At 42.3% G+C, this 24,361-nt stretch overlaps 2 long non-coding RNA genes across 2 annotated transcripts; one reads left to right on the top strand and one right to left on the bottom strand.

Moving 5' to 3' along the window:
* The first annotated feature begins 31 nt into the window (after positions 1-31).
* LOC109411528 (uncharacterized) lies at positions 32-21,743 on the top strand. Its single transcript, XR_003892665.2, has 3 exons — positions 32-441; positions 502-1,041; positions 18,839-21,743. It is a non-coding gene; the product is annotated as an uncharacterized LOC109411528 (long non-coding RNA).
* On the bottom strand, positions 18,770-23,546 carry LOC115260439 (uncharacterized). The gene is made up of 2 exons (XR_003894524.2): positions 22,243-23,546; positions 18,770-22,171 (listed from the first exon to the last, which is right to left on the bottom strand). It is a non-coding gene; the product is annotated as an uncharacterized LOC115260439 (long non-coding RNA).
* Positions 23,547-24,361: the final 815 nt, after the last annotated feature.

Below are 24,361 nucleotides of genomic sequence, written 5' to 3'. Positions count from 1 at the left end.
CCATCAACGCTACAGCCGACCGTCTCTACACAGCAAAAAATAATGTAATATGCCTCGATGTAATTATTGAAAATGTGTAAAAAGTCCGATGTAACCGTCTTTTTAGATGTACAATCACATCGATTCGATGCTAATTTACATCTTCCCCAAAATTACACCAAAATAAAGTATCAACTTTTCTTTGCATCGCATTCGTGTAACATTCACATCGAAAAAATGTGATTATTACACAGAATGAGCTGCAACCAAGTGGTTGCGATGGAGTTGTGTAGCATTACACAAAGTCGATGTCATATCGCATCTTTTAATGATGCGATAATACATCTCGCAACACTGCCAGCTTTGTTGTGATCGGCCAAGCGCGAGGCAAGTGAGCGTCCATTTTTAAGTTTTCGGTGGAGGAGTAAAAGGGTTTCGCCTGGAATTTGTTCGTTTTCGAAGGTAATTTGTGATACTTGAGTTCATTATTATAGGTATTCATTAACTGTTTACTCCATACAGGGTAATTCAACGTGAAGCGGAGTTCCGGGCATCAAAATTGAAACTTTATCGCCGTCGATCTGGAAGCTCAGCTCAATTTGGTGCTCTCTGACGAATCAGCTTCTCCCCGGTGGCTAAACCAGGAACACCTATTTCGAGCTAGCTAGTTGGCCAAGTGTGTTACCAGCTGCGGCAAATATACGGTCCAAATCACCCTCAAAACCCACATGCCAACATAACAACCACCACATGAACCACCAAGACTAAGGGCGACAGATGCCGGTTCCGAGGTCGATGTCAACCACCGACTCCTCACCATCGTCGCTGGTTGCAATTTGACTATGGTCCAGCGTGCCGTATCTCCAGCACCACCGCCATCAACGTGATCTGGTTCAGCCAGTAATGAATACGATCCGGACGACGATCGAAAGACGACGGAAAATGATCCGGAAGATCGTCAGCGGGAGACTTGGACGAAAACGAATTTTGCGAGGAGTTGGCCGCTCTGAAGGGTTTCAGAAAAGTTAGCGTGAACTCCGGAAAAGGCGGACAATGATGCAGGTATGTTTGTTATCGTTTGTTAGCTCTATCTAAGAGCAAAACTGAGTTTTCTCCCTGGTCAAGATCACGGGATTTGAAAGTATTAAAGTGAATGTGTCTCATTTCAATTTTTTTTTTCTTTAGTGAAACTTATCACCTTTATTTATAATTATGTTAGTCATAACAGGGCCCATACAGCCGAGGCGGTAAACGCACGGGTATTCAGCATGACCATGCTGAGGGTGACGGGTTCGATTCCCGGTCGGTCCAGGATCTTTTCGTAAAGGAAATTTCCTTGACTTCCTTGGGCATAGAGTATCTTCGTGCCTGCCACACGATATACGCATGCAAAATGGTCATTGGCAGAGGAAGCTCTCAGTTAATAACTGTGGAAGTGCTCATAGAACACTAAGCTGAGAAGCAGGCTTTGTCCTAGTGAGGACGTTACGCCAAGAAGAGGAGGATTAGTCATAACACTTTAATACATCTGCGAACCGGCAGCCTCCAGCTGAAGTATGGCTGATAATGTGTTTTTGGCATTCATATATTTAAGTCAGAGATGCTCGATGAAAAGAATGCACCGCCATGGCTCAGTAGATTCTATGATCAAGGAACAGTTCCAATTCGGTAGGATTTTAAAAGTTCTAATTGTTTGGAATATCTTTACTATGCTATTCGCCCCCCCCTCTGGTATTTCTGCAGGATTTTACTGGGCTATCATATTTTTTTTTACATTTCCCAAAAGGGGCTCCTTCTGGGATTCCCTCAGAGTTCAGTGAGGACAAGTGCCTCCTTTTCTTCTTTTTCGCTCGACGTTCCAACTGGAACTTAACCTGCCTCTATTCAACTGTAGTGTTCTTTGAGCACTTCCACAGTTATTAGTTGGAGGTTGGAGGGTATTCAATGCCTGCCATTATTGCATGAATTTGTATATTGTGAGGCAAGCACAATGATACACTATGCTCAGGAAATCGAGAAAATTTCCCCGGGAATCAAACCCGTCTTCTCAGGATTGACAATCCAAAGCCTTACCACTAGGCTTGTTCAAGACCCAAAAAAATCCTCCTGGAATTAATTAATGATTTTTTTTTAATAGTTTCTTCTCATGAAGTTCCATATGAATTCATTCAGAATATCCTTTTGGGATTCATCCAGGAGGTCTTTTCGTGACTCCTCCATCTGAAATTCCTTTAGATTTTACTTTTATGATTCCTCCAGAAGCTGCATCTGGATTTTTTCGAAGAGTTCATTATGAGATTCTTATAGGCATTTCTACTATGATTCCCCAAAATTTTCTTCTGAGACTTTTCGAAAAGTTTCTTTTGGGATTCTTTTAATAGTTCTTCCTGCAATCGATCCATGACTTCGTTAAAGTTTTCTCCCAGAGCCTGGAATTAACCCAGAAGCTATTCGAGGAGTTCCTACTATGATTCCTCCAGGAGTGCTTCTGGAGTTCTTCAAATAGGAACGCTGCATCAGTAAAATCATCCACCATTGCACTGTTGCTACCAAATATAAATCTCAGATTCTACTACGTATTACCAGGGGCGTCATGGTCGCGATTTTTTCCGCAGTCGAGTTCGCAGATTGTGAACAATCCTCGGTACCCACTTTACGTAATTTATGTTTAGTCCTTTACTGGCATTACCATAGACTAATTTCGTATTACATACTAGATCATATGCTTGCTCACTTGTTGTGCACAATCGACCCAAGTTATAGCAACGTTAGTGCAGTAGAAACCGAAATTTATATTTTTTAAATCGCGAGGCAAATCGTGAGAAAGAAAGGAAAGATATGGAAATAAAATAACACGCCACAGTGTGTTCCTTATAATCACATCGAAAGACAAATGTCTTGAAAATCCAGTTCAACTTTGCATCAGAGCCATAATAGTTATTTATGTAACGAATACTCGGCAAGCCTCGTTGGATAAATGTACGACTCGTGCTGAAAAAATCAACTTTTTGCAACGAGTTCCATACAAAATTTTATGCAATGATTTTTTCATAATGCAACCCATTTCAGTTGCATAATGTTCATAATGCAACTCAAATGAGTTACATAAAATGTTAATTATGATACTGAATTGCATAAATAAACAAATCTCACTCATAAATGTCACTGCGTTAATTCTTCTAAAAATTATAAATATATCCAGGATACATCAACATCCATTCCATCGATTTCAATATTATTTAACATTTTTTTTTACCACCGAAACTTAGGCTGATGTCAATATTATTTTTCATTTATGTCCGAGACCTCCCATCGGGCACGAAGACAATTTTGTATCCTGTTTTGTATTGAAAATGGAGTCATGTAAAGATTGAGAAATTCTAAGAATTTTTGAAAATATTCGAAATATTTTTAATTAATTAATTAATTAATTATTAATTAATTAATTAATTATTGAATAATTAATTAATTATTAATTAATTATTAATTAATTATTAAAAAATTAATAATTATATTTTAATTTTTAATATTAAATTATTCATGGAAACTATAACTTTAGCATTTTCAGAAACCTCTTGCTTTGCGAAAAATATGTTTAAATGATTTCTAAACTTTAAGATTTTTTTAAATCTGCATGGGCCCGTATAATCGATGGGGTAAGTGCACTGGTATTCAACATGACCATGCTGAGGGTGACAAATTCAATTTTCGATCGATCTAGCAACTTTTCTTAAAGGAAATTTCCTTGACTTCCTTGAGCATAGAGTATCTTCGTGCCTGCCACACGAAATACGAATACAAAATGGTCATTGGCAGGTAATAACTGCGGAAGTGCCCATAGAACACTAAGCTGAGCTGCAGGCTTTGTCCCACTTGTCCCACGTTACGCTAAGAAGAGGTCCGTGTTGTTCCATAAGCATTGATGTTGTGAGAAACTAAAAAAAAATATACAAAATGGTACCAAGCACATTTTAGATGAAATTCCATACCGACCAATCCAAAAACTGATTGACCACAGAATTATCCCAAATTTCAGATTGTTTTCCGATAAACTGAATTGTCCTGTTAGTTCAAGGATTTTCCAGGGAAGTGAATCTATATATACAAAAATGAGTTTGAAGTTCCTTTGAGGCAACAAAACTCAAGAACGGATGAACCGAACAGCATCGCTCTTGCACGGTTCGGTTCGTATTCGTGGTGGCTGTGTTTATATGTACAAAAAGTTACAAAAATGAACTGAGAAAGTAGAAATATTAACAAAATACTGAGATTTGTGCGAACTGGGTACAAAGTCAACATGACCGCAATAAAATCAATCTAGAGTGCTGTGCTGCTATAACCTCAATAGCTGTCAAACCACCACATCTGGCAAGACAAAGTTTGCCGGGACAGCTAGTATTGAATAAAATTAAAAGGAATTATTTTCAATTTTATTTGTAGGCTCCCAAAGTAATTTCGTAAGAATGTTCAAAAGAGGATTTGTCTCGAATTAAATACTCATGTTTTTTTCTCGGTTTTTTTTAGTTTATTCATATATTTTACTAGAAATTTTCAAAGGAAGCCCCAAAATTATTAAACGAATTGAGTTTCAAATTAAACTGAAAATCATTTCATTTTTTTTTAGAAATCAGGATGGAACTGCCTTTAAAATTCTAGAAACCTTAATTGTTTGTTCATTTTACTTTACTTTAAGTATAAGTATAGTATAAGTTGAAGTTATTTTGCCAGTAGGTCGGATATTACAAGGAATGCTATCTGTGTTTTTCTTCCTTAAAAAAAACGAAGAAAATTAGACATTTCCATATCACTTCTGTCATTTTGTACCTAAAATCTGCAAAATTTCTTTAGAGTTTTTCACAAAAATTTTTTTTAGATTTCGTTTAGAGATGCCTACAAGAGAAATTCTTTTAAAGATTATCCCAAAAGAAACAACTTTAGTGATTTTCCCAAGAGGTTCCATTTAAACATCGCTTTAGAAGGAATTCTTTTGATGATTCTACATGAATTTTCAAACAGGTTTTTTTTAGAGATGGCTCCAAGAAAAAAATGTTAGAAAAATTTTCAGGAAATTTTTTTATTAGAGACTTTTCTACGGAGTTTCCTACAAGAGAAGTTCCGTCACATATTTTTTTACAAGAGAAATCCATCCGGAATTTTTTTTCAAGGGGAATTCCTATGGAGATTCCCCCAGTAGAAATTCCTGAAAAGTCAATGCAACAGAAATCCATTGGGTGATTTTTTAAGAGAATTTTTCTCTAAAATGCTATTAAAATGATGATTTTTAGATTTGTAAGACATTTTTAAGGATGCATCCAAAATTGGTTTCCTTGAATATTTCCCCATTCCTTCAGAAATTGTCCGAAAGAAATTCCTCCAGACACTCCGCAGATTCTCCCAAAAGAAATTCCTTCTGAGATTTCACAAGAGAAATTTCTTGGGAACTCATTCAAGATGTTTTTTTTTTGTTTTGACATTTTTCAATTTTTTTTGGAGATGCCTGCAAGAGAATTTCGTTCAAAGAAATTCCGAAAGTAATTTCCTTTGAAGATTCAACTAAACTGAATTCTTTCTTTTCTTTTTTTTTCTTCGGCCATTTTTTTAAGTGAAACTTTTTCATAGATTTTTCCAAGAGTAATTCCTTCGAAGATTTTTCAAAGAGATTTCCGAAATGAGAATTCTTCATTAAGGGTCGTAAAAGTTGGCGTGATAGAGATTTGGCATAAATAAAGTGTGCATGCCAAATAAACGCTATTATTTAGCATAGCTTTATACAAAATGGCATTTTGTCAAATATCGGCGATGCCTCCATGAGAAATTCTTTGGAAATTTTTAGAAGAATTTTTTTTCGAATATTCCTGCTTTGATGATTATTTCATAGAGAAATTCTTTCTGAGATTTCTTCAAAAGGTGTTTCTTTCAGGATTTTTTATGAGATCTTTCTCGGAGGTTTTTCCAAGGCAAATTTCTTCTCTTTTTTTTTCAAGAGAAAGTCTTTCGCAGATTTATCCAAAAGAAATTCTTTCGAAGATTCTTCCAAGAGGAATTTCGAGGGGAATGCATCCAAAAGGATTCTTTTCAGATTGTTCAAAGATCAATTCATTCAAAGATGTCTCTAAGAGGAATTCTTCCGATTTTTTTTCTGGAGAAATTTCTTGTAAAAGATTCTTGTAAAAGGATATTTTTTTCATAAGGTATTTGTTCTGGACTGCAACACTAGTGGACTGTATAAGTTAAAAAAAAAGAACGTAAGTCCAGAGCCACACTATCTTCACTGCCTTTGACACTCGATGCACTTGCACTTTCGGAAACGGTCAGAAATTCAGTACGCGGTTCGTGGTTAGGAAAAAGAACTGTATTGAACCGAGCTTCGTGGTACACTAATTTTATTATTTCTTACTCCTAGCGATCGAGGTATCGATCACTCTACCTTGCGGCTACCTGCGATCGAGTACGATCGGTTAAAATTGATGAGATGAGAGGAGAGTAAATCTGTTATACAGAAATAGATAGCGCGACTTGGGGTTAACTAGACGGTTGTTCGCAAACATGCCGCCCCCCTTGAAACCGGCTGGTTTCAAATAAACTCTACTTCTAGCTATAGTTCATAATCATTGAAATTCAAGTACTTAATACTAACTAATAGTGGCAAATTAGAGGAATACAATTTGAGAATTCACTGTAGATAACAAGATATTGGATCACGGAGTTGGGTATGTAGTCTTCGATGACGTCATCATTGCCGATGGGTTACCGGCTCTTCGGGTCTGCTCTCATCTGGGATGTGGTATCGTCGACCTCAATCGACTCTCTTCGGGGGCTTCTTCGTAGGCTTGCTCGGTTTCGTCGTCGCACCGTGTTGTACTGCGGTTGCAGAGTACGCATGCGACGGGATCCTGCGGGTGCAGCTTCTTCTCGTCATCTTGTGGGTTTGCTTCTTCGTCTCGTCGTGGTTGGTTGGTGGTTGGTCTTCTCGTCTGTCGGGTTGCATCGGTTGATGCATTTGCTTCGGTGGTGATCGTCTTGTACGGGCCGCCGCCGGGGTGGTGGTTGAAGTGCATCGATTGGTGATTTCCTCGGGAAGGGAATTATGTAGTTTCTGTGTGTAGTTTTTCCGAAACTGGAACAACTTACCCCACAAAGGCAGTAGTGGTGCCTGAGAGTTCTCCTTGGAGTAGCGCCTTGCGGGTGTTCCAGTGGAAGGCTTCTATCTTGTCCTCGATCGTAGCGATTGACGGTAGAGCTGGCCGGGCCAACCAAACGAGGGAGGTGAGCCTGGAGATGGTACCATGGTTGTCTCCAGGGGATGCGGTGGTAGCGGATGCAGTGCTACCGAAGACACAGAAGAGATTAATATTGAACTTTGCTTGGCGATGACCGAGAGGCCAACGCAGGTGCCCAGTGCACCGGAGCGGGAGTAGATGCTTTCTCCCATGCTGAACTGAATTGCTTCAGTGTTACCTTCTACCAAGACGAGGGACTTGGACAGACATACACAGACGATACTTGACGAGACTTGACCTTTTACTGACGGACTGATCTTTGGACTTCATCGAGGTGACCCATGGGGTAAGAGGCGAAGCACTCGTAGAGTGCTTATTGATTGGAGTTTTGTTGCAAAATTTCATTGTCCCAAATAGGCAAGGGACAGACCTTGGTGATGCCTCTGTCGAAGCTACCATCCTTGGTACGTATTGTGACAACACGAACATGCCCGTCAGTACCAAGAAACACCTTTACCACTCTGCCAAGTGGCCACCTCAGTGGAGGTATGTTCTCTTCTTTGAGAAGAACCATCGTACCCACAGCGATGTCGTTTTTCTTCTTAGTCCATTTGACACGATTTTGCAGATCCGAAAGGTACTGGGTGCTGTACTTCTTCCAGAACTGCTGGGTGAGAGACTGAGCTTGCTCCCACATCTTCAGGTGGTTGATGGAGACATCGTCGAAGGTTCGATCCGCTACAGCAGTTAGCGGACGCTGCACAAGAAAATGCCCCGGGGTTAGGGCCTCGTAGTCTGTAGGATCGCTGCTGATAGCTGTCATCGGTCTAGAGTTTAAGACCGCTTCGATTTGGGCAAGAGCCGTCAGCATTTTGTCGTTCTTCAACGTTCCGAGTCCTACTGCTTTCTTGAAGTAGTTTTTGAAGGACTTCACTTGGGCCTCCCACAAACCACCGAAATTTGGCGTCCGGGGTGGGATGAACTTGAATTCGATGCCATCGTTCGCTGCTTCCTTGATAACGGAATCTTGGAATTTTCTGTCGTTCATCTGCTTGCAGAGCTCCTTCAACTCCCGATTTGCACCAACAAAGGTAGTTGCGTTGTCGCACATGATGAGCTGGGGTCGGCCTCGTCGAGCGACGAAGCGTCTTAGAGCTGCAATGTATGCCTGAGTCGTCAAATCCACGACGAGCTCCAGATGAATAGCCTTCACCGACAGGCAGACAAACACTGCAACGTAGCACTTCACCGGGCTGGATTTCCGATTGGGATAGCTGATGTGGAAAGGTCCGCAGTAGTCCACGCCGACCTTCAAAAATGGAGCCGATGGAGTGACGCGCTCCACTGGTAAATCAGCCATAAGCTGATCGATGACCTTTGGTTTTCTTCGGAAACACGGAATGCATCCGTGGATGACCTTTCTCGCCAAGCTGTTCGCATTCGTTGGCCAGAATCTTTCGCGAAGGGTTGCTACTAGTAGTTGCTGTCCAGCGTGGTAGAACTTGTAGTGGTAGTGCCTAGCTAACGCTATTGCTAGCGGATGACGATGATCCAAAATGAACGGATGCTTTCGAGTTTCGGGCACTGGAGCATTGGCAAGACGACCACCGACGCATATAATGCCTGCCTTCAAGATAGGGTACAACGATCTGATCCTGGACGATGATTTCACCTCTCCTTGTTTTCCAAGATCTGCCATTTCTTCCGGAAAGCTGTCTTGTTGAGCTTGACGCACTAGGACGATCAGTGCTTCCTCTAATTCTTCCAGTGAGACAGGTCCAGTTCGCTTCGAACTTCGATTTGTAGTATTGTGCTTGAAGCGGATCAGAAGGGCTACAATGCGCTGCAGCTCCTGGTACGACCATCGTAGTCCAAACAGCTCATTCGGAGGAACTCCCTGAGTGGGAAACGCTTGAGATGCACGCTCTTCCAGAAGCGTAACGTCTTCTGGAACTTCGGAAATTTGGCTCGATTGAGGCCAATAGCATTGATCTTGTAATAACCACTGGGGACCTTCGAACCAGCGCCTTTCGTATTGGAGTTGGGCTGGCGACATCCCACGAGAAATGAGGTCCGCAGGATTCTCGATTCCCGCTACGTGGCTCCACGTTCCGCCTTGGGTGAGATGTTGTATCTCCGATACTCGGTTGGCAACGAACACTTGCCAACGAGACGGAGGAGATCCGAGCCAGTGATTAACAATTGTAGAATCCGTCCAGAAAAACGCGGTAGGTACAGCCTTGACTTGGACGAACTTCTCGTAGAGGTGACTTAACAGGAGTGCAGCCGACAGCTCGAGCCGGGGAATTGTCATTTTCTTCTTCTTTTGCTCCAGATTCTCAAGAGGAGCCACTCGAGACTTCGATGTGATTAACCGCACAGTAACGGACCCGTCTGAAGCAACGCAACGAAGATAGAGACACGCTCCGTACGCTACTGTTGACGCATCGCTGAATCCGTGCAGTTGAACGGAAACGCAATCGTTGCTGAGTCCAACCCAGCGGGGAATAGTAAGCGTTTCGAGTGCCATCAAGTTCTGCCGATATTCTCTCCACATTTCCTGTATCGACTCGTCCAGTGGGTCATCCCAGCCGCATTTCAGCCGCCACAGCTGCTGAATGAAGATTTTCGCCTGCACAACAACCGGACCGACTAGTCCTAACGGATCGAACAGGCACGCTGCGTCGGAGTGTATGCTTCGCTTGGTGATGGTCGAGGAATTGGACTTCCATTGAGGAAAGGAAAAGTGGAATTCGTCGGAGCTTACATTCCACCGTAGTCCCAGTGTTTTCACTGTTGCATTGGACGAATCAAGCTCAAGCATGGAGCGATCATCTCGCAGGTGCTTCGGAATGCTACGGAGAACTTCGCTTGAGTTTGAATTCCATTTCCGGAGACTAAAACCCGCCGAGTCTGACACGTCCTTGACTTGCTTCACCAACGTTTTGGCTTCCTCGACACTATCGGCGCCCGACAGCATATCGTCGACGTAAAAGTCATGCTGGATCACTTCAGATGCCACTGGATGCGTGGTTGCACAATCTTCGCCCAGCTTCTTGAGGCATCTTGTCGCTAAATACGGCGCGCTAGCCGTTCCGTATGTGACAGTGGTGAGTTCGAAGAATTTCAGGGGTTGGTCTTTCGAATCACGCCACACAATTTTGTGGAGAGGATGATCGGTCGGTTGAGTGAGCACCATCCGGTACATTTTCGCCACATCCGACACTACCGCTATTCGATGGAGGCGAAACCGTAGTAGAATCGCCAGAAGAGGATCCTGGACCACTGGGCCAACCATTAACGCATCGTTGAGCGACACTCCCGTTGATGTGCGGCACGAGGCATCGAAGACAACACGAAGTTTAGTGGTCGTGCTATCTGGACGCAACACCGCATGATGCGGCAAGTAGTAGACTGGTGCTTCACTGTCGGTCTCCTCGGGGACTTGCTTCATGTGCCCCATTAGCTGATATTCATGAATGAACTCAGTGTACATCGCCTTCAGTTCCTGGTCGCTGTCCAGCCGCCTTTCGAGGCTCAGGAACCGCTTGATAGCGATGTTTTTGGACTCGCCTAGTTTCTCCATGACGTGCTCCTTTCGTGGAAGGGCTACGACAAACTTCCCTTCTCCGTTTCGGGTGGTAGTTCTGTTGAAAATCTCCTCACACGCTGTTTCCTCCACTGAGTTCGTGCTGTTGATATGACACGTCTCCAGCTCCCAGAATTTGGCGATGAGTTCTTGCAGATCAACCATCGTGCTGATGAAAGTCGACGTTCTTGGAATGTTGGCAGGAACTTCTGGAACTCTACCGGACACAATCCATCCGAAAACGGTTTCCTGCAGAGTCGGACCACTATCCGAAAGCTTTTGTCGTCCCGCAGCAAGAAGATCGATGTAGAATTCAGCACCGATGATCATATCGATGGGACCAGGTTCTCCGAAGGTCGGATCCGCCAACACGATGTCGCTTGGTATCTCCAGTACCTTCACTTGGACAGGGCTGATCGGCAACGTCCGGGTGATCTTGGGCAGGACGTAGAACTGCATATCTTCGTCGAAGGCGGAGAGTGTTGCTTGTCGAGGTTGAATCCTTGCTTCCACCGATTTCGTCGATGTGACGCTTCCGCTGCCGATTCCTTCCACTTTCAAGAGGGCTGGAGTCTCCTTCAGCTTCAGCTTCTTGGAGAAGCTGGTCGTGACGTAGCAAAACTCTGAACAGGAGTCCAGCAATGTTCGAGCAAACGAAACGTTTCCGAACGGGTCTTGCACACGAACAATTGCGGTTGACATTAGTACTTGTCGAGGGAGAGATTGCATATTTTCTGATTGCTTAACAGCTTTCAGAGTAACAGTGGCGTGTGGGTCTGTAGTGGGTTATGGGGGAGTGTGCTGAGAGCTTGATTGGATCACTGGGTAGGAGTTTGTGGTTTGTGTAGCTGGTTGAGTAGATGTTTGTGTCTGACCTTTTGGTGGTGTTTGACTTGGTTGTGGCTGTGTCTGTCCTGCTACGCGGGTTTGATCTTGCGTTTGTGGAACGGATGGTTTCGGTGCTCGCGGACTCGTTGGCGCGTTTTCGAAATGCAGCATTGTATGATGCTTTCTGCCGCACTTCGTACAGGAACCCTTGGAGCAACCTTCTGCGTAGTGGCCTGCGGATAAGCAGTTGCGACACAGACGTTTCTTGTTGGCCTCTTCTACCCGCTGATTAATCGTCAAGCCCTTGAACTTGTTGCATTTGAAGGGAAGATGGAACGGCTCCGCACAGAACAGGCATTTTCGTGCAGATTCGGATGACGTGTGCGTCGTTGTGACTCGAGCACGCTTCTGCTCGGATTCGATGGGCTTGCAAGGCGCGATGGACTGCAAAACGAGACAGTGATCACGCAGAAACTCCAACAGCTCGTCGAATTCCGGAACATCTTTGGAGTTGTGATGTGATTCCCACAGCCGGAGGGTGGCTGAGTCAAGACGTGAGCAGAGCATGTACGCAAGGATCGTTGACCAATTTGCCGTGTTTTCTCCAATTTTGTTGAGCATTTGGAGGTTTCTGTCGAACTCGTTGATCAAGTGATTCAACGCATCGCAGTTTTCTCGTCGCAACGGCTCCACGGAAAAAATCGCATCCAGATGCGCCTTTACGATGAGCTTTTTGTTTTCAAACTTCTTCTCCAGGGCCTTCCAAGCAACTTCGTAATTCTCCGCCGAGAGCTCCACCGAGCAGATTTCTTGTAGGGCATCGCCGTGGACAGAGGATCGCAAATAAGTAAATTTGTCGATCGGCGCCAGCTGGCGATTGTTGTGAATGAGGCTGCGAAACGTGTCCCGGAAAGTTATCCACTCCTTGATCTTGCCGCTGAAGGATGGCAGCTTTATGTCTGGCAGCTTGACTCTCGATATCCCGAAATCCCCAGGAGCTTGGACTCCAGCAGTCGACTGGGAAGAACTCGGCTTCGGCGGTCTTAACGATATTAGAGCAGCCTTGACTTCCCAGTACTTCTCTTCCACTACACGGATCGCTTCATCGTACTGGGCTTCACGGGTAGCGGTTGCCTTTTCCAGGCGTTTCTTGCGTTCCTCTGCAGTTTCCTTGACGTCTTCATCATCTTCTTCGGGATCTACTTCGTCCATGGCAATCTCGATCTTACGGCGTACACTGTAGAACTTCTGCATCACATTCTCCAACGCCTCCAACCGCACCTCAATTTGGTTCTCCTGGGTTGATCGCTGGAACTCGTTGACGAATTTCACAATTGCCTTCAGGGAATTCTTCAGCTGCCGTTCTTCACGACTCAGCTCCCGCAAACTTTCTTCTTCCGCCATGCTGACCACCACTTCACAAGCTAAAGAAATCAAGTTTAAAGCACTGCTTGCACTTCGCACTGAATGTTCAGAGTTCAACGTTCGAGTTCTCCACTGTCACCCTAGTTCACAAATTCACTCACTTTATGCAACTTAGCAGTGCAATAAACTGATGATTGGAGTCCACTTGATCACTTTTTGTCACTCACTAATCGCCACACTCGACCGGAATGCTCCTCGTAGATCCAACGCGACGTTCCACAGTGACGCGACCCGAATTGACTGGACAAGCGACCAAAGACAGCCGATAAGGAGGACCAGCAGCGGACTAGCAACCAAAGGGACCAACCAAACCAGATAATCCGTCAGATCAGGGACACATTGACTCAATCCAGACCACAAGTCCAGAATTGAAAACGCTCAAGCATTCAATTTGCACAATTTATTAAGGCTCTTTGTTCGCCCCACAATCACCCACAAAATGGAGACGCCACATGCAAGGAACGCCACCACAGAACATGCAATCAATTACTTCCCTGTGAAAAGTGTTTCTCCGGTCCGTTGGCCACACCGCATGCAATGACCGCCGACCAGCAGCAGCAACAGGATCGTCTCCGCCCCAGCAATAGCAAGCAACAGCAGCAACTCGTCCTCAGCTTCGAAATACTCCGCCGCCGCAGTGGATTTCATCCACGTTTTCACGTCACCAGCGCAGGAACAATGACGAATAGCAGCACAATGCCGCCAATATCTGCCGCTAATGACGCCGATTCTTCTGTGGAATCTATCCACCACTTCGACCACGCGCGCACTTCGACCGATAGCACAATTTCAATGTCCAATGTCCACCGGTTAAAATCCGGTTCGAAGGACCATGTTCTGGACTGCAACACTAGTGGACTGTATAAGTTAAAAAAAAAGAACGTAAGTCCAGAGCCACACTATCTTCACTGCCTTCGACACTCGGTGCACTTGCACTTTCGGAAACGGTCAGAAATTCAGTACGCGGTTCGTGGTTAGGAAAAAGAACTGTATTGAACCGAGCTTCGTGGTACACTAATTTTATTATTTCTTACTCCTAGCGATCGAGGTATCGATCACTCTACCTTGCGGCTACCTGCGATCGAGTACGATCGGTTAAAATTGATGAGATGAGAGGAGAGTAAATCTGTTATACAGAAATAGATAGCGCGACTTGGGGTTAACTAGACGGTTGTTCGCAAACAGTATTCTTTTGAAGATTTTTTGAAAGAGGAATTTCATCGTGAATTCCCTTAAGAAAATATCCTTGAGAAATTTCTTCTGAAATTTTACTAAGAGTTTCTTCTAAAAGGAATTCCATTGGAGACTCATCCAAGCGAGATTTTTTTGGAATGCTCTTGGATATTATTTGGTGATTTTGCCAAGAGACATTTTTTCGTAGATTTCTTCAGTTCTATTCAGTACATCAAAAGTTATAGATAGGGTAGGGCGGGGCAAGATGGGTCAGTGCTATTTTTGGGCGTATAACTCTTGTTTCGATTATGTTAATAATTTTGTTAGGTGACCAGCATGAATATACTAAAGTTCAGGACATTGATTGAAAAATTATTCATTCTCATTGGAAATATAAAATAAAATGGTTTTTAGCCATTTTTTTATGCGATACATGCCATATAATCTCCATATAAACGACTGCGGGGCAAGATGGGTCACCTTCTATTTTGAGCGTATTTTTGGAGCATTCAACAGCATTTTATTTTTTTAAAGACTATTTCATAACTCATTCCGACCAAGCGGAGTGAGCGCCTAAAATTATAGCATAAATTTATATATATTGTAAATGCAGTTACGCCCTTTTGAAATGTTGGTGCCGATCAGGGAAGGTGCAGGCACGTCAAACTCGAACAAACTACGCCTACCTAACATGCATCGAGCAGGCCTGCCCAAACAACACAATGCGATTTCGCGGGCCACCCCCATCGACAAAACAAACCGATTTCCAAGCAGGATTCGACTAGGCTTCTGGTCGCGTTGCCAGTCACACTAAACACTCGCAAAAGATGAGCAGTAGGCCTACCTTGCCGCATGCGGGTCCCCTGGTGCCGATATATCTGATTCCTGCTATACAAATTTCTTAGAGAATTCCCTCAAGGAGTGATATTTCAGAGAAGAATTCTTTTAAAGAAAGAGTATTTTTTTTTATTCTGAGATTTCTCTAAAAGTAGTTTCTTCTGAGAATGTCCCTTCGGAAATTTACCCTAGAGGAAATCCTAGAGGGTATCCTAGAAGAAACTCCTGGGAAAGTCTCTGGAAGAATTACTGGAGGAATCCCAGTAGGAACTACTGGAGGAATCTTTGATACAATCCGGATCTTTGATAGAAATCCGGAGGGTATCCTAGAAGAAACTCCTGGGAAAGTCTCTGGAAGAATTACTGGAGGAATCCCAGTAGGAACTACTGGAGGAATCTTTGATACAACTCCTAAAGGAATTCCAAATGGAACTCTTGAAGGAACCACAGACCAAACCGATGGAGGAATCCCGAAAGAAAATTCAGGGGGTATCGCAAAAGGAACTCCTGAAAGAATCCTAGAACGAATTCTAGGTGCAATCTCAGAAAGAACTCCCTAGGAAAATAAGAATAAAAACAATCAAAAAGCTCTTTAAGCAATACCAGATGGAACTGAAAGAACTTCTGGAGGAATCCCAGTAGCATCTACTGGAAAAATCTCTGCAAGGAATTTCTGGAGAAATATTTGATAGTACTCCTAATTTAGTAAAAAAGGAAACCCAAAAGAGTAGTTTTTGGACTTTTGGAAGGAAGTTTTCGTAAAACCCCACAAGAAAAATTTGGAGGAATTTCTGAAAGTATTCCTTAAAAAATCATAACATTCCGGAACACCTGGAAAAATCTCAGAAGAAACTTCTTGAAGAATTACAAAAGGAACTTCGGGGGGATTCTAGAAGGAACTACAGGAGGATTTCAGAAGGAACTCCTGTAGGAAACTCAAAAAGAACTCCTGGATGAATCCATTAAGGTACTTCTGGAAGAATAACAAAAAGCATTCCTGGAGGAATCCCAGAATGAACTTTTGAAAGACTCTCACAAGTAGCTGCTGGAAAAGAAGAAACTTCTGAAAGAATTCCTTAAGAAACTTCTGGGGGGGATCCTGGAAGGAAACCCTAGAGGAATCTCAGCAGGCTTTCCTGGAGGAATCACAGTTGATACTCCTGAAAACATCGTACGAAAATTTATCTTATAGAAATATCAGGTGGTAATTCTGTTGGAAGCCTAGAAAGATTCCTGGAGGAGTTCCGAAAAAACAACCCGCATAAACGATTACCATAAGACGGGCTTAACCACTCATACATACATACATTTATTTGTTCAACATCTAAGACAAGACATAATCAACAATAGTACGCCACAATACTCGGTTTGTGGCTGCCGTTCTCCATCCTCGGTCGCGCCCAATGCTCACCAGGTCACGCTCCATCTGGTCCGCCCCGGGCTTAACCACCCATTCGGGATAGAATTCGAACAGTATGTGGTATTGTTTAACCGTCTGCATTACGGTCCGTGTATGGTGTTGGTTTATTAGGGAAGAGGAGGCATCCCAAAAGGAACTTCTGAAAATATACTGGAGGAACCCCAGATGGAACTATAAGAGGAACCGCAAATTGTACGTCTTAAAGAACCACAGGAAAGAACCATTTTGTTGGCGGAATCCCAGAAGTAAATTTTGGATAATTACCAGAAGAAATTCCTGGGATAATCCTACAAAGACTTTGAAAGAAATTCCTGGAGTTAATTTCTAAAAATAATACTGCTTAAATAATTACCAGCAGAACTTTATAGCAATGAATTTCCTAGAATCCTAGATGAACTAGTCCAGGGCTGAAAATTTTGCTAATAAAGAAAACAATCTGAATACTAAAGTGGATTGGTCCCTGAATGAAATACTGGTGCCATTCCCTCAGCCATTCCTGCAGCTGGAATTCGTAGAGAAAAATGTGACGTTCTTCACTGTAATTTTTGTGGAGTTCGTTTTTCGTTTCTTCGAGAAATTCCTAGGAATTTTGTAGCAGAATCCTATCGAGAACTTTTCCCTGAAAAAAAGTTCTTATATAATACTTAGATAATACTTAGTTAGTCATAATGCGCATAAAATTCTCAGACGTAATGATCAAGTTTGGTTATTTATTTCAATTTAATAGGTACTAATATTTTGTTGTATATTTCAGAAGAAACTATTGAAGGAATCTCAGTACGATCTGCTGGAGAATTTCCGGAGGGAAAACTAGGAGTAACTCTTGCATTAATCCCAGAAAAAACTCCTTGGAAATCCTAACAGGAACTTCGGAGGGCAAAGAAGAATCTGCTGGAAAAGTTCCTGGAAGAACTACTTGAGGAATCCCAGTAGGAAGTACTGAAGAAATCCCAGTAAGAACTACTGGAGGAATCGCAAAAGGAACTCCTGAAAGAATCCTAGAAGGAATTCCGAGTGCAATCTCGGAAAGAACTCCCAGAGGTGAATATGAAAAATATTCAAAAGTCTCTTGAAGAAATACCAGAAGAAACTTCTGGAAGAATCTTGAAAGAATTCCTAGAGGAATCCCAGAAACAATTTTTGGAGGAATCCCATAAGAAACTTCTGGAAGAATTTCAGAAATCAATCCTACTGGAATCCCAGAAGAAACTTCCTGGGGAATCAAAAAAAGTCCGGAGGGAATACTAGGAGGCACATATGGAGGAATCTCCGCAAGGAATTCCTGGATGAATCTTTGATAGAACTCCTAATTTAGGAAAAAAAATACCAAAAGAAACTCTTGAGGGAATCCCAGAACAAATTGCTGGAAAAATCAAAGACGAAATTTATTATTTGAGGAAACCCAGAAGTAACTTCTAGAGGAAGCTTAGAAGGAACTTTTTGTAAAACCTCATAAGGATCATTTAGAAGAATTTTGGAAGCTATTCCTGGAAAAATCTTAAAACTCCGGAGGAATTCTAGAAGGAACTTCTGAACTAATCATAGAAGGAACTTCTTGAAGAATTACAAAAGAAATTCGATGGAATTCTTGAAGAAATTACAAGAAGAATTTCAGAAAGAACTCCGGCAGGAAACTCAGAAATAATTCCTGGAGGAACTTTTGGAGGAGTCTCATCCCTTAAGAAACTTCGGTAGAGGGGGGGGTGGGATTCCCAGGATGCACTCCTGGAGGAATTCCAGTTGACACTCCTGATCTGAAGACATCGTACAAATATTTCATAGAGAAATGTCAAGAACTTCTGTTGGAAGCCCAGATCTTTTGGAAAAATGCCGCAAGTAACTTATGAAAGACTCCTGGAGGAATCCCAGAAAAAAAAACAAGTGGAGGAATCCCGGAAGTAAATTTTGAAGTTCCAAAAGAAACTCCTTTAGTAATCCCAAAGGGACTTCTGAAGAAATTCCAGGAGTTAATTTATAAAAAAACAATACTGCTTAAGAAATTATCAGCAGAACTTTGTTGCAATGAATATCCTAGACGGTGAGGTCTAGGGCTGAAAATCTTGTTAATGAAGAAAAAAAAATGAATACTAAAGTGGAATGGTCCTAGCTTGAACGAAATTCTGGTACCATTCCTGAAGCTGGAATTCCTAGTTAAAAATGTGAAGTTCCTGACATGAACTTTCTGTAGATTTAATTTTTCGTTTGTACGAAAAATTCATAGAGATTTTCTGGCAGAATCCTGTCGAGAATTCTTTTCTGAGAAAAAATGAAGATGTTTTTAGATATAAAATTCCCAGATATAATGACCAAGTTTGATTTTTTATTTCAAATCATAAGTACCTACTAACATTTTGTTGTATGTTTCAGTATGACTATACAGCCGTCTTCAAGTCAGTGTTCCCTTTACACTGTCGGCGTCGGGATTAGCGCGGAACCAGAGAAGCAGCTCGAGGAGCCGTATAGCCGAAGTGGCAAACACACGGGCATTCAGCGGTCCACGATCTCATCGTAATAGAAATGCGAAAGATTATTGACTTTCTTAGGTGTAGATGATCGTCGTATCTGCCATATAATAAACAAATTTAAAATGTTTAGTTATTGAAAAGCACTCACTAGTTTGAAAATGAAAATGCTATTTATTGTGCAGGCTCTGACCTAGCTGTCCTGAAAGAAGACAACAAGAACCTAGTCAGAAGTGTAATAACAAATTACTAAATAAATACACAATTAATTCTGGTTCAAACTTAGTTTATCTATACGCTATTGTTTCCTCTTCTGTGGCTGATTAAATTATGTTATTATCCTTTCTCGATTTTAGTTTAGTGTAGCTCTAGTGCTTCCTTCAGCTACACGTAAATCTGATCGAAAAGGGATGAAAATGTAATTTAATCTGCCATCGAAGAGCATTTCAAATCGTTTCCATTTTACATCGCTTCAATTACGTTGTATATGTGTACGTCGGAATTATTACATCGCGCAAATTACATCGGATCTGTTTATTACATCCAAAGCCTTCGTGTACATCGGGCTGTGTAATATTCATCGATCGATGTAACGACCTGGTTGCAGCGATTTCGATGTAATATTCAACAACTTTTTTAACTGTGTATGTTGCTAACAAACACATTCGAGACGAACGCATTGATACGGTGGCTGCCGCCGCCACGCTCTTTCTCTGCAAATCTCTTGAGTAGCCGAACGCTTCTTAAGAGTCGTTCCGACGCAGAGCTATGTCACTCACTGCTGGGTGACTCTCGTCTGAAAATGCCAGGATGAAGGTCAATTTGTTAAGTAGTATTGCATGGCGCAGCAAACACAAACATAGCACGCCCTATGAATAGAATGCAAAGCGTAGAATAAAAACTCGCTTCGGTGTTTCATCGTGTGGTTCGAAAACAAGAGACGATCGCTGCTGTTGGATGTGGTTGACTCTGCATTGAACGAGGGTTGGCTTGAGTGGCTTTTGCGTGAATCGATTATGTTTTGATGGTCTGCGTTTGTCGTATGAAGTGATGGTTAGAGAGAGTGTCATTCGACATTGACCATCCTGAAACTGCACAACCCTGGTAATGGTACACTTTTCAACTATTTTTTTCAGTACAAATCAAAAGACGATTGTTTTGACCATCGTTCAATGCAAGGAGACAATCATAATACAAATAAACAGCTGCGATATTAACGAAAGAGAGGGAAAGCAAAGAGAGCCTCTCTTCTGCAGATTGGACCATTAGACATGTTTGGCCTGAAAACGAGGTATGGTGTGGCTTCGTCATATCTACAATATCCACTTATCCGCGAGCGGTAATGGCGGCGGCGGGCAAATCCAACCGGTTCGGATTTTGACGTTTCTTGGGGGAAAGTCAAAACAGTTTCATTCTCCTCCTCACCCCTTCACCCACCGTTTGGTGGCGCCAACCGTTTGCGATCCCCAAGAAACGTCAAAATTCGAATCGGTTATTTGTGCCCGCCGCCGCCATTACCGCTCGCGGATCGAGGGGGGCGACACAGCTAAATCCTCCTACAGATGTCGACGAAGATGCATCTACTTTTTTAGATAGGTGTGCCACTGTGAGATTTTTCTATCTACTTTGCACTGCATCCAACTTCAAATCCTGCCGAGCGCTGCTTCGAGATAGAAGGAGATGTTAATGGATAGGACATAGATGTTCGAAGGCTAGTCCAGAACAGAATGTGAAAAGGGTCTAATTGATTTTTACAATGAAATACGTTTTGGATAATTAAAATCTGATTCGACTATATTTTCGCAAATACGCCCTAAGAATGATTCAATATTTATCCAAGCGCTTATCTATCTTTTATTTCAGCTTCATTGCATAGGTAATTATATCAGAATAGCTAAAAAATGTTTGAGTTTAAGTTGGTGCAATCAAATACCTAGTTAGGCTCTTTTCACATAGTGTTATAGGATCAAACTCGGGATCAAATGTAAATATCCCTAATAGAAAAATATGATACAACGTGCTTAACAACCCTTTCGGGCTATCCTCGGGGCTATCATCTTAATCATACAGGGAATGATACAATCATTCACCCTATCAGCAGTATATAATACATTTTTATTAGGGATAACTTAATAAAACCTAGAAATAACGTCGCAGGTAATAAGAAGTTTCATTAAAATTTAAGAATTTATTCGATTATATTTGTTAACGTTACTTACTTTTCAGAAATTTGAAAGATGCTTTTCTAGAGCCAGCAGTAGATCCTCTACAATCGTGGCCATCATCCAGGGGGCATCCTCTTCCTCCAGCCGTAAGAGCAGAGAGACGACAATTACCTCAATTCCATGGAAGTAGCAAATGTTCGGATATAGTCAGGCATTTCCCCGCAGATTCCAGAATTTCGGTGCTAATCTGCGACCTGGAACAAACTTTGGTCGACATGACACGGAACAGGTCGTTTTCGAATCTCGATTTGCTTCGAGATCATCAAAGCATTATTATTCGGAAGTCCTTTGCGATTTAAGCCGGAAGGACGTTTTCCGATTTGAGCTTCTGTAGTGCCCTCAAAAGCCTCATCCACATCAGCGGACGCATCGAATGAGGAATCCCCTCCCAGACCATATTAATCAGCTTTTATGACCGTTTAAACATCACGCTGTCCCAAGTCAGCTCAGTTGCTTCCTTATTAGAGAGAACTCCATATGGGAAAACTACTGCAAACGCTGGGCCAGAGCCCAAGTAAACGGAATGCTAAAAACGCTCAAGAACATAATTGAAATAAACTAGGAATCCGAGCAAATTTTGTCTTACCTTCTGCATTTTTTTACGTTCCAAATTTTTATGAAAAAAAACCCTTCACCCTAAGCATGACCGTGCGGAAATATTTGCGATATTCTCTATATTTATCTATTTATAAAAATGCAAAATAAAATAGAAAAATATGTATTCATCTATGCTCCAGATACATAAGGGCTCCATTCGTTATGATCTAAACGTATTATTCCTGGGTGAGCTCGCCTCTTTTCATCGTCGTTTGGGCTTGAGCGATGACTATTTTGATGGTGGCGTTTATCCCATTTTGGGAGCTCTCGTGGCCAAGCCGATCCGGAGGAAGTGTTGTATATCCTTTTTCATGGATTGTTAGAGCTAAATCAACGAACGTCGTGGTAGAAGCATAATCATTTCAATAGAATTTATTCATTCCATCAGTTTCCTAAGATCTTTGCTGCCGAACAGTCTGAAAATACAATTTTATCAATGTAAATTTAAACCTAACACGAACACAATCTAGATTTTCCGACTGCTTACCGCTTCCTCACAGCTTGTTACTTTGGTCGCATCTGGATAGCTGCCTTCGTTGGTGAAACTATCGTTTCTTCTGCTCCTGACCAAGAATCCGTACTCGTTTCATACTGCCGGTGACCGGCAAACCCGCAAAGGGCAATCGTCGTCAAGAAACATCCTTCACCAGTCCCAGAAGCGGAATAAAAAGATCAACAAAGCTGGTTCCGACGGCCGATGGTGGAGGTATCTACGTTGCATAATTCACTGTGCTCGACCTGTCGTCGATGCTTTCCAGGAGCTTTTATCGGGACGTCGCCTGGCGCCCTCAGGCGGGTCGTTCGTATCACGGCCACTGGATTCATCTTTTCCGGATGCGGCCATCCGACGACAAACTTTAATGCGTGGTTCACTGGAAAAATCGACACTGATTTTTCATTTGGACCTAACTGACATTTTCGAGCTCTCTTCATCGATCCTCTCTTTGTGTTACCACAGAATGTGTATTTAGTTTTCCAAAGATTTTTTGGTTGAAATGCGAAGAAGACGACTAAATGTTGCTATATAAACAAAAAGAATAATGATTTTGTTTGTTTTGATCAAGCTATTAGCAAAAGAGAGAGTCGACGAAGAGAAATCGATCAAGTCAGTTAGGCCCTTATGAAAAATCATTGTCGAAATGTTTCAATCTGTTTTGACCGGTTTGACCTCAGTTTGACAGATAAAATCGATAGGCTTGTTTACGTCGATCGCATAAGATGTAAAGAGATGCGAGTATTGTGTATTCAGTTCAAAGTTGGATTATCCCGACTGTTTGTGAAACTGTTCAGAACAGTCGTCGAATTTCGAGGGCTTGTTCGAGGGGGTCCTCGATGTATTCTATAGAAATCGATCAATCAGCAAATTGGTTTCGAGCACATCATTATTGCAAACATTCAGGTCTTAAGAACTTAAAACATAGGTTATTATCTTGGTTATTATGTAAATTGCGAGGTAAATTGCCTTTATTACACCTTATTTTAGAAAATACAAAACATTCATCGCGGAAGAATATCCTCACAAATTTATTAATTGATAAACATTGCATCTGAACACCCCCCGACTTCCGCGCTAAGAAGCTGGGGGCTTGGTTGCCGGCAACAGCTGATCAAGGAATCAGTTGGCGCCCGGTCAGCTGCCCTTGTTTCACCAACTGAATGTTTTCAGATACGCGTTTGCGCGCGAAATCTTTCTCGCTCATTTCTGCTGTCAAATCCGCCAGCGACCGTTCACCGACCGTTTGAAACGTCGACTGTTTCAAACGGTCGTGAACAGTTTGGAACTGGACGGTCAATAGTTCGAAAAAAAGATTTGAGATGGATTTTGGATAGAAGTAGATAGCAAGATGGAACTGTGATAGGCACAGATAATGCACAGTGCATAAGATGAGTAATACCCCGGACAGACATGTGATACGAGTGTGATTCCTGTACAACGGTACGCAGTGTCAAGAAAATTCTAACAAGACTGACTTGAACTGCGAGAATTTTCAATATGGCACTCATTTCAAGCGCAATTGTACAGTGATTCTTGTATCACATGTGTGTCATAAGTATAAGATTGTTGGTAAAAATGTGATAATCTGGATGTGTCGCCCCCCTCGGGATAATCAGAACCCCATATGGCATCGATTAAGCATAGGGGAGCGAAAATTTCAAAATTTGCATCGGTCTAATGGACAGCCCCTAGGTCCGCTCCAGAGGTACGTTCTCCTCCATTTGGTGAATTTGTGCCATCACAGGTCTTGCTGGAAAAAGTAAGTTATGTTTCTCTGTGGTATGGACATTGCATTTAGCAAACGCCCAATATTAGTCGACATAAGGCTATCTGACGTTTGATCTCCTTTCTCTGTTTCGCTCCCGAGGAGGATAGGTTTGTTTTCATACGGAAACGTTTCCGTATGAAAATATTAAACAAAAAATTGCTATCTTCTGTCAAGGAGAATACATTTTACTAAGGTGGCGCAGATAAACATTGCAAACCACTGGTTGTCTCTTCCATTCTTCTGGTGTTCTTATGGAACTGAAATAGTGACGTCACTATTTCAGTTCCATAAGAACACCAGACGAATGGAAGAGACAACCAGTGGTTTGCAATGTTTATCTGC

Source organism: Aedes albopictus, chromosome 1 (assembly GCF_035046485.1).
Source record: "Aedes albopictus strain Foshan chromosome 1, AalbF5, whole genome shotgun sequence".
NCBI classification, from domain to species: Eukaryota; Metazoa; Arthropoda; class Insecta; order Diptera; family Culicidae; genus Aedes; species Aedes albopictus.
The sequence above is the reverse complement of the archived record's forward strand: the minus strand, read 5'-3'. Positions and strand labels throughout refer to the sequence as shown.